Source organism: Ooceraea biroi, chromosome 12 (assembly GCF_003672135.1).
Source record: "Ooceraea biroi isolate clonal line C1 chromosome 12, Obir_v5.4, whole genome shotgun sequence".
Lineage (NCBI taxonomy): Eukaryota > Metazoa > Arthropoda > Insecta > Hymenoptera > Formicidae > Ooceraea > Ooceraea biroi.
Genome location: NC_039517.1, coordinates 3,352,738 through 3,363,683, shown reverse-complemented (window position 1 = coordinate 3,363,683; position 10,946 = coordinate 3,352,738).

Here is a 10,946-nt window from a genome sequence, read left to right as displayed (position 1 = left end):
GCTTATGACAGAAGGCTGCATACAGTCGTTTACTTATCATTTACTTACGCATTGTCCACGAAAATGAATACCGCACCGCAAACAGATTGGTAGAGTAAATATGGCGGAGACAATTCCCGCCCGCTTAATTTCTCAACATTAATAGCTTCGAATTAGGTCCCGATCCGGGGGCCGAGTTAAACCCGAAGAATGCAAATAATTAACGAACTTTAATTCGGGGTCCAGCCTCCATCTATCCGCACCATGACCGTGCCGGGAGCTGTATGAAATTTTCCGCCGGGCGCAAACGTACTTCCATCTCCCTCATCCCCCTCAACCCTCGTCCGTTATTCTCCTTAATCTCCGCGATTTGGAGAAAACTATGTGCAGCCAGCGAGCGCGCTCGCGCAATAGCCAGCGCGAGGCTGCAGCGCTCGAGCGCTCTTCGTAGCGGCGTGGCGCACCGACTTTTTGGATAATTACAGCCGTCTCCGTCGGTCTGAGGCAATTATAATTGCCGACTCCTTTCGCAATTATAAGTTTCTGGGAGACTTACCGCGGCGCGGCGTATAGCGGAAAGCGGTGGAACATAGGAGGCTCGGAATCAGGGAGGGAGCAGCTCAGGGGGAGGAAAGAGAAAGAGCGAGGGAGAGAGGGAGAGATGATGAGGTTGAGAGGGGCAGACGATAGGGTGGTCGTGTGCTGTACGTGGAAACGTTAATTGGGGTGACCTGCTCAGAAACTAGTTACCGGAGGGTTGCACTGATATTCCGTGGATCCTATGTGCCGGTCGAGAAGGGTGAAGGGGGTGGCGGGGTATGTGTGGCGGATGGTACACGCTCGACGCAGCGGTTGATGCCCCGGACTCACGTCGTATTCCACGAGGGTAACCAAGCCGCCGTCGCCGTCGCGCGCGCGGATGCTGCACGAGTTCGTTAGCCCGCTGATTTGATGCAACTTGCACGCGTTTAGCTTCGGTCTGCCGTTGACGTCGCCCGGCGTCGCGACGACGCCGCCCGCCGTCGCGACGCATGAGGGGTGACACTGACGTTTAAGAAAAAAACGCGTGGTAGTGGGTATTGGGAGGACAGCAGCGAGAATCGGATTTTTTAATTCACGAAATTGACCCCCATCGACAAGAATATTAAAAAACACTTTTATTTAATAATAATATATTTCTTTTCGTAAAATATTATATTTGTAGAATTATTAAATAATCCGGTAATAACTTAGTAGATCTCAAGCTTAGAAAAAGTCTAAGCAAAGTTATTTATTACCCGAACCTTATTAACATACTTTTCCTTCAAGCGGCTTAGGTGTAACAAATAACGTCGAGAAGACTGAGATTCCGCGGATATCCGGTAACCGCGTCCAGTCATCTTTTCGATTGTCCAGGAACATGCGTCCACCTCGTATACGGAACAACCCTCTCGCGTCTTGCCGCGATTCGGCGACCTTCTATACTTCTGCTTTCCCGCTACCACCCACCCACCCACCCTCCCTCCCTTCCTCCCTGCTTCGTGGACGCCGATGGAAACGGTGGCTTCGTGGCACGGAGAAGTTAATTATAAGCGATACCAATCTCTCGGGGTTGTTGGGCGGTCGGTAGGACTGGGAAGCACTGACAGCCAATTACCACTCCGTGCCGACCCTCGCGCACGAGCCACCATTCCATCTCTCTTCTTCCCTCTTCTCTCTTCTCTCTCTCCCTCCTCGTCATTCCATTTCTCTCGCTTTCTCTCTTTCTCTTCTTACCCCCCACTCTCCCTTCCTTTTGCCCTCTCATTCTCCCTCGTTCCACCTTATCCGACCCTTTCTGTCTTGTTCACCGCCATCCTTTCCTCCCCTTCGTCGCTGATCCTCCGTCCTCGCGTCAGTGACGGGTCAAGACAGCTTGACGCCCCAGGCGCAATACAATCTGCAGGGTGTAATATATCTATACAGGGTGTCGCAGAACAAACGGGGCAGTTTGTAATAACGGATTCTTCCTCTCTTTGAGTGGCTCGCAGTCGAGAGGGAACGCCGATGGCCCGCAAGAAATCGAGGCCCGACTCACTCCACGTCCGAGACCTTAGGCGCACATTCATTACACCTCCGCCACTGGTCACGTCGTGTCTTTCGCACACGTATACGTACGGTGGTCGCGCACACCAGTCTCGGATTCATGTATACACGTGCTCCCTTTCCCGCCAATATAGGAAATTAAAAGACTGGCCGATGATTGCGCGGTGCGCCGTAGCCTTCCTTCCTCCCGGCGACGAGCGAGCATCATCCCCCATCCGGTCGCGGCGAGTCGGAGTTTCCGCGGAAAAGCAGGAAAAGCGATTGCTGCTTAACGAAAATTGCGGCTTCGATCACTGCACACTCGCTGTATACGATTCGTTCATTATTTGCACCCATGAGCCACTTTTTTCACCCTTTTGCCGAATCTTCTCGTCGAATGCACAGATTCAGCACGTCGGATCTCCGACGATTTCTTTGCGACGGCTCTTTGCATTGCTCGCTCTTCAGTTTCGCCAAATCGTCCCATCCATGCGCGACTGGCGTCATTGTCGGTTGTTGAAATCATCCGACTGCGCAAAACAGACATGCGCTCGCACGTTGCTCGCGCTCGACGATAATTCCGATTACAGCTGGTTCGCTAAGGGATGCTGCGAGCTCGTCAAGGACCCCGCGATTGCCCAAAAGGGCAAGGAGTCCCAACGCACGTAGTTGCATACCGTATGTATCGTAAATTCGTAGTTGCGGTTCGGTGCAGTTAGCGGGTGCGGGGCTCGTTCGCCGGTTCCCCCGAGTTAATTATAGCCGATGCTTATCAACCGGTTAACTCCGACGCGCCATTACGTGTCTCGTCTCGTCCCATCTCATCTCGCCTCCTTTCGCACGCTCTCTCGGTCCCTTCTGTGTCTCGAGTTCCGCTTCTCTGTGACGCGGATAACGCCGGAAACTCGATGCGTTTCGCGCGGGATCGACCAGCTGAAGTCCCGGCTGTGAAGTCCCGTTGCAATATTCCCCGTAATGCGTTAACGATATCTGCCGATATTTTTAATTACTGAGAAGAAACGTCGCCATCTTTTCATTTCGATGTGCATCTGCTCGAGGAGGGGATTGATTTCCTCTGCGTTGCAACACGTGAATATTCGAAATGGGAGGGGGTGCTATAATATTAATACCAATACTTTTCGTCGAGGAGGCACTCGCTCGCGAAATTGATCAAATAATCCATCTAATGGCTGAGAGTCCATCGCGCGGTCGGAGTTCAATATCATTCTGTATATCGGATCACGCAAAAAGCAGTCGCTCCACCTTCGCGAGCGCGATATAGAAGTTAACGGTCGGAGCGCGCTCCTCGAGAAATCAATCGGAGAATGGCCTCGTTAATCTGACGGGGTGGTTTCTGGATGCTCGGTTACTCTTACATCACGTAACAGTATCGGGGCCACCCCCGCCGGCCGGGCTGCTCGCCTACCCCTCGCCTCGCATCCTTTATCCGCTCTCTCGTTCTTCCTCTTCCTCTCTTGGCCGCTCGCTCTTCCCCTGTTTCTCTCCTTCTCTCACCTCCCCGCCGTCCTCTCCGGCTAAGTCCGCGAGTGACTGAGTGGTTATTTAGGTAAGAGCCACTCTCCCCGCGAGAACGGAGCTTGCCACGACTAAGTAATGGTCCTGCAACATATTGTGCAAAGAAAAACCCGGCCGCTTGTTTACCGTCGTGTTGCAAGAGGGCTGCGAGGGGTGCGGCGGGCATCCTTCACGGTGGTGGTTCGCATTGAATTGCTGACGAAAACGGTACGCCGTGACAAAGTCGCTACGCGATTAGGGACAGATCAGTGCGGCAAAGAAGCGTGTGAGCGGCTTATAACACCCGGGACTGTTGCAACCGTTGCAACAGCGAGTATAACGGACGAAATTGTCTGGATCGCGTAATCGAAAATTCCTGAAAAATCTTTGAGTAGCCTGGACCGATGGCAGACGCTTGCCAATCGTTGATATCGTTTGCAATTATCGCTGATAATTGCGATAAATCGATGAACTAGTACGTTATTAACGATATTAACGGCCGTGACAGCCTTAATGGCGTTTATATAAAAGATGTCATCCCTCCATGGTGGAGGGAGTCCACCATACTACAGTCGATCGCAGGGAGACAGCTTAGCCGTCTGAAAAATGACTGGGGTACTCGATTCCTCCGTTATCGAGGTGTCCCTGACTCCCGGGTTGCTCTTTCAGCGACGTAATTACGGATTAGATCGATGGCAGATTGCGCCTAACAGCAGACTGCGAGAAGGGCAACCTCGAAATCGCGCGTGGGATCGATACGCAGCGTATTTATGCGCGTAACGTACACGCGATGCAAACGCAGAGACGCGTGCGGCTGAATCGGTGTGCAACGATACCGCTCTCTTCTCTCTCTCTCTCTTTCATCTCGCGGTTCCCCGGAATCGTGCAGGCAGCACGTGGCCCCGGTATTTGACACACGTGCCGGGCGCTCTTGAAAATCGATAATTCTTTGTGCGCCGCACAATACCTTCGCGCATTAATCCACGCGATACCGCAAATCCGAGCGAATGATTGTAGCATCGTCACCTCACACGGCTGATATTTTTGCGAGGGTAAACAATCCAAGATGATGCCTCAGTAATCTCAGAGCTCAGTCTCGAAATTTTTAATTTTTTATTAACATTTTTTAAAAAGCGGGGAAATCCATTTTCGTTGAAAATGCTGCGAGTAAGAGAAAGCAGAAGCTACGCGATGGCACGATGCAGTCACCGTTACATTCGCCCTTATATTCAGTATTATCCCCAACAAAGAGTAATCATCAGATTGATTATTCGGCTGAGCGGCGCCTAAAAAAGCAGTTAGTTAGAAAATTCGCAGGGATTACGGAGCACAGATTGCGTGCGCGCGGACGTGTGTGACATGGCCGATAGAAGAGAGGCTGACGGTGCTGGCGGACAATATAATGCGGTAGGGTAGGGTAGGACGGGATAGGGTATGGCACAGCGCGATGCATGGTATCGGTACGGTAGGGTGTGTAGGATAGAGATGATCTGATTACGAGCACATCATGGGAAAGTCAGCTTGCGAGTCGGGGGTAGAAACGCGCGATTCACCCCGCTACCCCATTGTACGACGACTGTCAGCGACGCGTATAATTCGGCGAGATCCGCGCGCGTCCACGTGCTCGGCATTAAAGCTACACCGCGGTATAGAAAACGTGAAACATAGACGTTAGGGTGAGAACGTCGGGTCACGACGCGACACACGTCGACGTCGATGTAAGGCGGTTAAATGCGGGCTCAGAATCCGATATGCATATTCCGATGAGCGGTCATGCTTCTCTCGTCAGCGCGAATGGGTCCAGCCCGGCATTGACCCTTCAGGCGCCGTAGGGGTTGAGAGAGAGGTGGTCTTGAACGAGACAGTTTTGAATAACAGCACCTCTTGAGTCAGCTTCATGCGGTGAAGCAATGTTCCTCGGGTAGACGCTGTACGGTGAAGACTAGTAAATCATAATATGATTCTTCCCCGAGTTCAAGATTGCTCCTTTGTCTCACATTAGCAAGATTTGAAATAAGAATGAGTAAAATTTACAATATTCTACAATAGAATTTGTAGAATTAGTAGGGTGAGTAGAATATTAACTGGATAGTAGACTGAAGCCTACGGCTTTATCAATTTCCTGTTTCTACAGGTGGGGAGCACCATGATAGACGTAATAATGTCCCGTAGAATTCAACGAAGCATCGATCGCCGTGCATCTACGGTGTGTCAATCTGGACCCTGACGTGCAACGGCATGGTGGCGTTATTCGGTGACCGGGAACGGGTAAAATCCGATTCGCCAGGCAACCCCCTCTCGAACGGGAAACGATCGGAACTACTGCGCGCGCGACACACCAAGGAACCATGAAGAAAAGACGGGCCACAATGGGCCGTTTATCAGGAGTCGTGATACCGGAGCACCCGGCCCGCACGGTCGTGCGCCTTTCTGCCCGCGGTCCATCAATAAAACCGAGTGATTTAGCGAGTCCCCGGACGAGCGGACGGGCGGGCACGCAAAAGGTAGAGAGACCATAGCACCACGAATTTCCAAGATAAAGGGGTCAACAATGGCCGGGCAACCGATGGTTGGTATTCGGCCAGTGTCGAAACGACGCCTTCCAATCACTCGCCGATAACAATGCCCGGTGCCGCTGGTTTATAAATCCGCGTATTGTTGCCAACTTAAAAGCTCTCCCGACTCTGCCGGGCCCGAAGAGCGAGAAAGAAAGAGCGAGCCGGACGACGAGGAGAACCTGGTCGCGGGGGAGGGAGAAAAACAGGAAGTGAGAGAAAGATGAATTTTATTTAACCCACAGAAGCAAGAGAGAGAGAGAATGAAAGAGGAGATAGAATAAGGTGAGTGAGAGAGAATCCGCTCGAAATCTTGGGTGTTGAAAGTGGAGGCGGTAAGGTGGAAGAACCACGACGAGAGGGGCGACGGGCAGGAACGCAAGGGGGTAAGGAAGAAGCGTTTGCGAAAAGCGGGAGTGAGAAAGTGGTGGCGGAGCTTGAGAGCCGTGTAAAAGCATTGAGAGCACTTTAATGAATACGATTAGGGGCGTTAACTGTGAAGGATTGCCAAGCCGAAGAAAGCACCATTCGCGCGAGAAAGCTCTTTCTCCCTCCCTCTCTCGTCTCTCGTCCCTCCCTCTCTCTCTCTCTCTCTCTTTCTCTGCTGACGGCGGCTAGTCACAGTTTTATTTTTGTGTACGGACGTCGAGCTCCCACGTCTCTTGGTCAATCCGGATTCGTAAATGTCCCTTTGGAAGTACCTTTGGAAGTACCTTCCGCTTGATCGTGACGGATCACGTCTCGACTCTACACGCAGTCCTCCCCATGTATTCTTTAGCACTCTCTTCTTTTTCTCGTACATTAACGAGCAAATTATAGATTCAGATGTCTTCACTCTCAAAGCTGACAAACGTGCCCGGGGCCGCCTGTCGTCGTCGACAGATGCACTTATCTTTCCAGCTGAGGACGCTGCCGCTATCAGCATGCAAACGACAAACCATTTCCTATGCACACTCTCGTTAGTTTTCTTGTCAGCCGAGTCGACGCGAATAATCTGCCTCATTAACGGAACGGATAGACGCGTCCTACGCAATGTTACCCGTCAGAATCGTGCGCGTAGTTATCTACTAATTGCCGGGACATTTAATTAAGAATACTCGATGCTCCATTATCGAGTCCTTATTAAAGAAAAAAAAATTGTTTCAAATTTGTTACAGAGCCTGTGTGTGTGTGTGTGTATGATCGAAGCACTCCGCGGCGGCGTATCTCCAAGACGCGATTGCCGCATCTACAGCGTCGTGGAACGATCATTAGCGCAGAAGATTTCGCAACGAATTCGATGACCGACTATAACAACGTGATTACTGCTGACTCGATCGAAGACCCGCAAGAAAGAATCCGCGCGCCGAGTCCGAACGCTATTCATACGTCAGCGCAGCATTCTGCTCTTCCAGAGTCATCCCGGAGCCACCCCCTTCTCACTACCATCGTTCTCTTTGCAATCTCCGCTTCCTCGGCTCGTTTGCCCCGCACTCTCAAGCCCGATTAATTAATTCCTACCTCATTAGCGAGCGCGGTTGGACCAGGTTCTCCTCTCGTATGCGCGCGCCGTAAGTGGCGGCGGATATCGCGAGGCTTACGGGCCGCAGATACCGGGCGGCCGGCATATTGCATATTATTAATAACAACTGTTCGTGGACGGCTTTTCTGTTTTCCCCCTCGCTGCCAATTTGCCGACAGATACTGGATTCAGCCGCGTTAACAACGCCGCATTATCGGCGCGGCCCGTGATAAAAGACCGCGCGATGTCCAGCCAGCCAGCAGCAGCAGCAGCCTGGCCCGATGTTTTTTCAAGGGCGGTCGTTATCCCCTTGTAATCGTACCCGTGTCTCGTTAACGGAACGAGTCTAGATTTTACTATCTCCTCGCCCGACCGCTCTCCGGCGACCAGAACTCCTTTTTTTCTCGGAACGCTATCGTCCTGCTGCGTCGTTATGCAGCTGGAGGAAGTAAGACCCTGGCTGGCGTGGCACATCCGCTGCATGTCGAAGTTCTATTGATATGAATAGTGAATTTGCTAGGATGGGTTTCATATGCGCGTCTCATGTACACGAGGTGACATAAAAACCAAACGCTCAACGCGCTTTAGCGTATCTGATTTTAAATTCGGTTGGTCTAAAGAACAAAATACCAAAAAGAATGTGAAATTTTGTGATGCTCTGATTGCGCAACGCGCTCCGATTTTCGCGTAATGCCTCATGTTGTCTCTCTTGTTGTCCGAGTGTAACATAATTACTGCAATTTCCATGAAAGACGAGACAGTTCTTATTGCTAACATTTGGTGGCCCTCAAACATGTATGTATTTGTTGCTGAAAAAACGTTGCTCGGTCAACAAACTCTGAGAAATCACGCTTTTGCAAACGTTTGCACAACGTACGGGAAAAGAGAGGTTGAAGGGAAAAGGGGAAAGAGATAGAGATGGCTCCGACGGTCGAAAATGGTGGAAAAATGTCCGAGAAGTTTTAGTTAAATTACTTAGACTGTGGGATTGCCCCGTCGGATGTATACGACAGGGGATAGCGAAGTCGAAAAGAGAATGTGTGTGAGAGAGAGAGAGAGAGGGAGACACAGAGAAAGCGAGCGAGAGACTACGTATATACGTGTTTGTGTGAGTGTGCGAGGGGGAGGTGAGCTATCCCCAGCTAAGAGGGTTTGCTTGTATCCCTCGAGATGCGCATACGTCATCCGATTAAAATTAGTAATTAGCTAATTAACTTAAGCGCGCAGCACTCCGGGCTAAGTAAGTTGACCGCCTGATTATGATGCATCGCTCCTGAGTTCGGTTTCGCGCGAAAAAGGCGTGCACCGTGGAAAAACCCGTCGACGCGGCAGAACGAGAAAGGATGAGACGAAGCCTGAGACCTGAGAGCAGCCGAATGCCTTCCGGAAAATCCTCCTGCGGAGAATCACTCCACGCGATTTATCTCAAGCTGCTCGCCGATGCACCCCGTAATGACTCACGGAAAATACAGAATCGCCCGAGTTCGTATCGCGTTTCCGACGCGAACGACGCGCGCCGTCGCGATTCTAATTAGTATTGATTTATTCGGCCGCGCGATAATGGATTATACTTCCCCGCGTGGGAGAGGTTGTAAAAGCGTGAGGGTGAGAAGGAAATTGTTGATTGAATTGGATGTTCCGAGAGACGCGCACGCGAGGAGAGACGGTGACTTTTCGTCGACGGGAGAGCGTTCTCCTCAAGGCGCGCGACGGGGTTAAAGAATCAAAAAAGGAATAGATCTTTCGCCGCACGTGTGTCACGGTAGCGCGCAGACGAGGGTGTGAAATTGACGTATTATATGCACGAGATGATATCTATGGGGAGAGCCGATCGTATCTCCCGTACCCGAGACGGTGCTCGCGAAGGAGGGGCGCGCGCGCCGAGAGTGATCCAGAAGTGCTTTCTCGTGTTCCTTAACTAACCGTTCGCCGATCCTCCGGACGTCTCATCGCTCGCACTCGCCTGCAACGGGAAAGAACCGTTGTAGAAAGAGAGAACGACGACGAGGACGACGGCGACACCACTAAGGACCTCCGTATCTTCGCCCACACCCTTATCTCCTGATCGCTCTTGTCCGCCACCCCCACAGCTGCACAGTTATCCCCAGAAAAACTTAGCAAATGGCCTCGAGACGCTGCTCGTACGCTCTCATTCGGCTATCACTCGCAATTTGCAATAGCCGCGCGCAAGGTACGCGAGCATTATTTCCGGAGAACTTTTGCTTTGCTTCTGGTGCTCGCAATCTGTGCGTGAAGGCTCGAAATTTGTATTGAAAATTTAAAAACGACGGGGGTGCTCGTGGAGACAACACCGCGAAACGTTGTTCACTTTTTCCTCCGAAAGATATTTATTGCGAGTTATATATATGAGTTTATATTCTATTGTATATCGTACCGTAACATCTGACTAAATTAATGAATAAAAGAGAGATTATTGAGTATTTTTCATTTTCTGGCAACCCGAATGCCTCTATTTTCAGGATATAAATTGTCAGAGTGTAAGATGCAAATAAATACGAGATTCTCGCGTCGCGTGCGAGAACCTCTCGTAGCGAGTCTGAAGAGAAGATTACCTGCCGGTCTCCTTCGAGACAGATTCGCGACTCCGCTCGCTAAGTGACAGTAACGTAGCCGGAATTGCGACCATTGGGAAGGCTCGGAAGTAATGTGTCATCGTTAAAGGATTGTAAAGGATGTAGGGAGCTGTCTCTCCCATCGTTACGCCCGTTACGCTCTTCTTCTCCGGAAGAACTTTAACTTTTGTGGGCGGACGCGAACGTTATGCCGCGCGCGCCGCGCTAGTAAAACCGCGGTAAATGATCTCAGCCGAAGTTTATTAGACAGTAGGACATTTAATTGCTAAACGGGATTTTATTTTTTATCAATTCTCCACGCAGAATTCCAAGAAGAAAAAACAAGCGTAGCTCCGTAACGTGCACGCGCTCTTCGCAAAATTGCCAAGCGTCACTAAACGACGCTTGATAGTCCCCGCTATTGGAAGATATCGATTCCTCGTAGCTGGAAAGCAGCATCGGTGGCCAACAGAGAGAGAGAGGGGGGGGGGAAGAGGAAAAGGGAGGGAGATACCGAGGCTTTCGATTCCAAAGTAACGAGGTCCGGTAATGGAACCCGTATGTGTAATTTACCGCGGAACTGGAGGCGTGCGCGCACGCTCGCACACACGCGTACACGCGACGAAACGCGTCCACCCACACGCGGAAGGGCTTGATTAAAATTTCTTTAGAATTCTCTCTCTCTCTCTCTCTCTCGCATCCCGATCCTGCATGGCGTTCGTTTGTCTCTGGACGCGTACTATTCTCGATCCGGGGATGTTCGTCAACCTCAATGCGGGC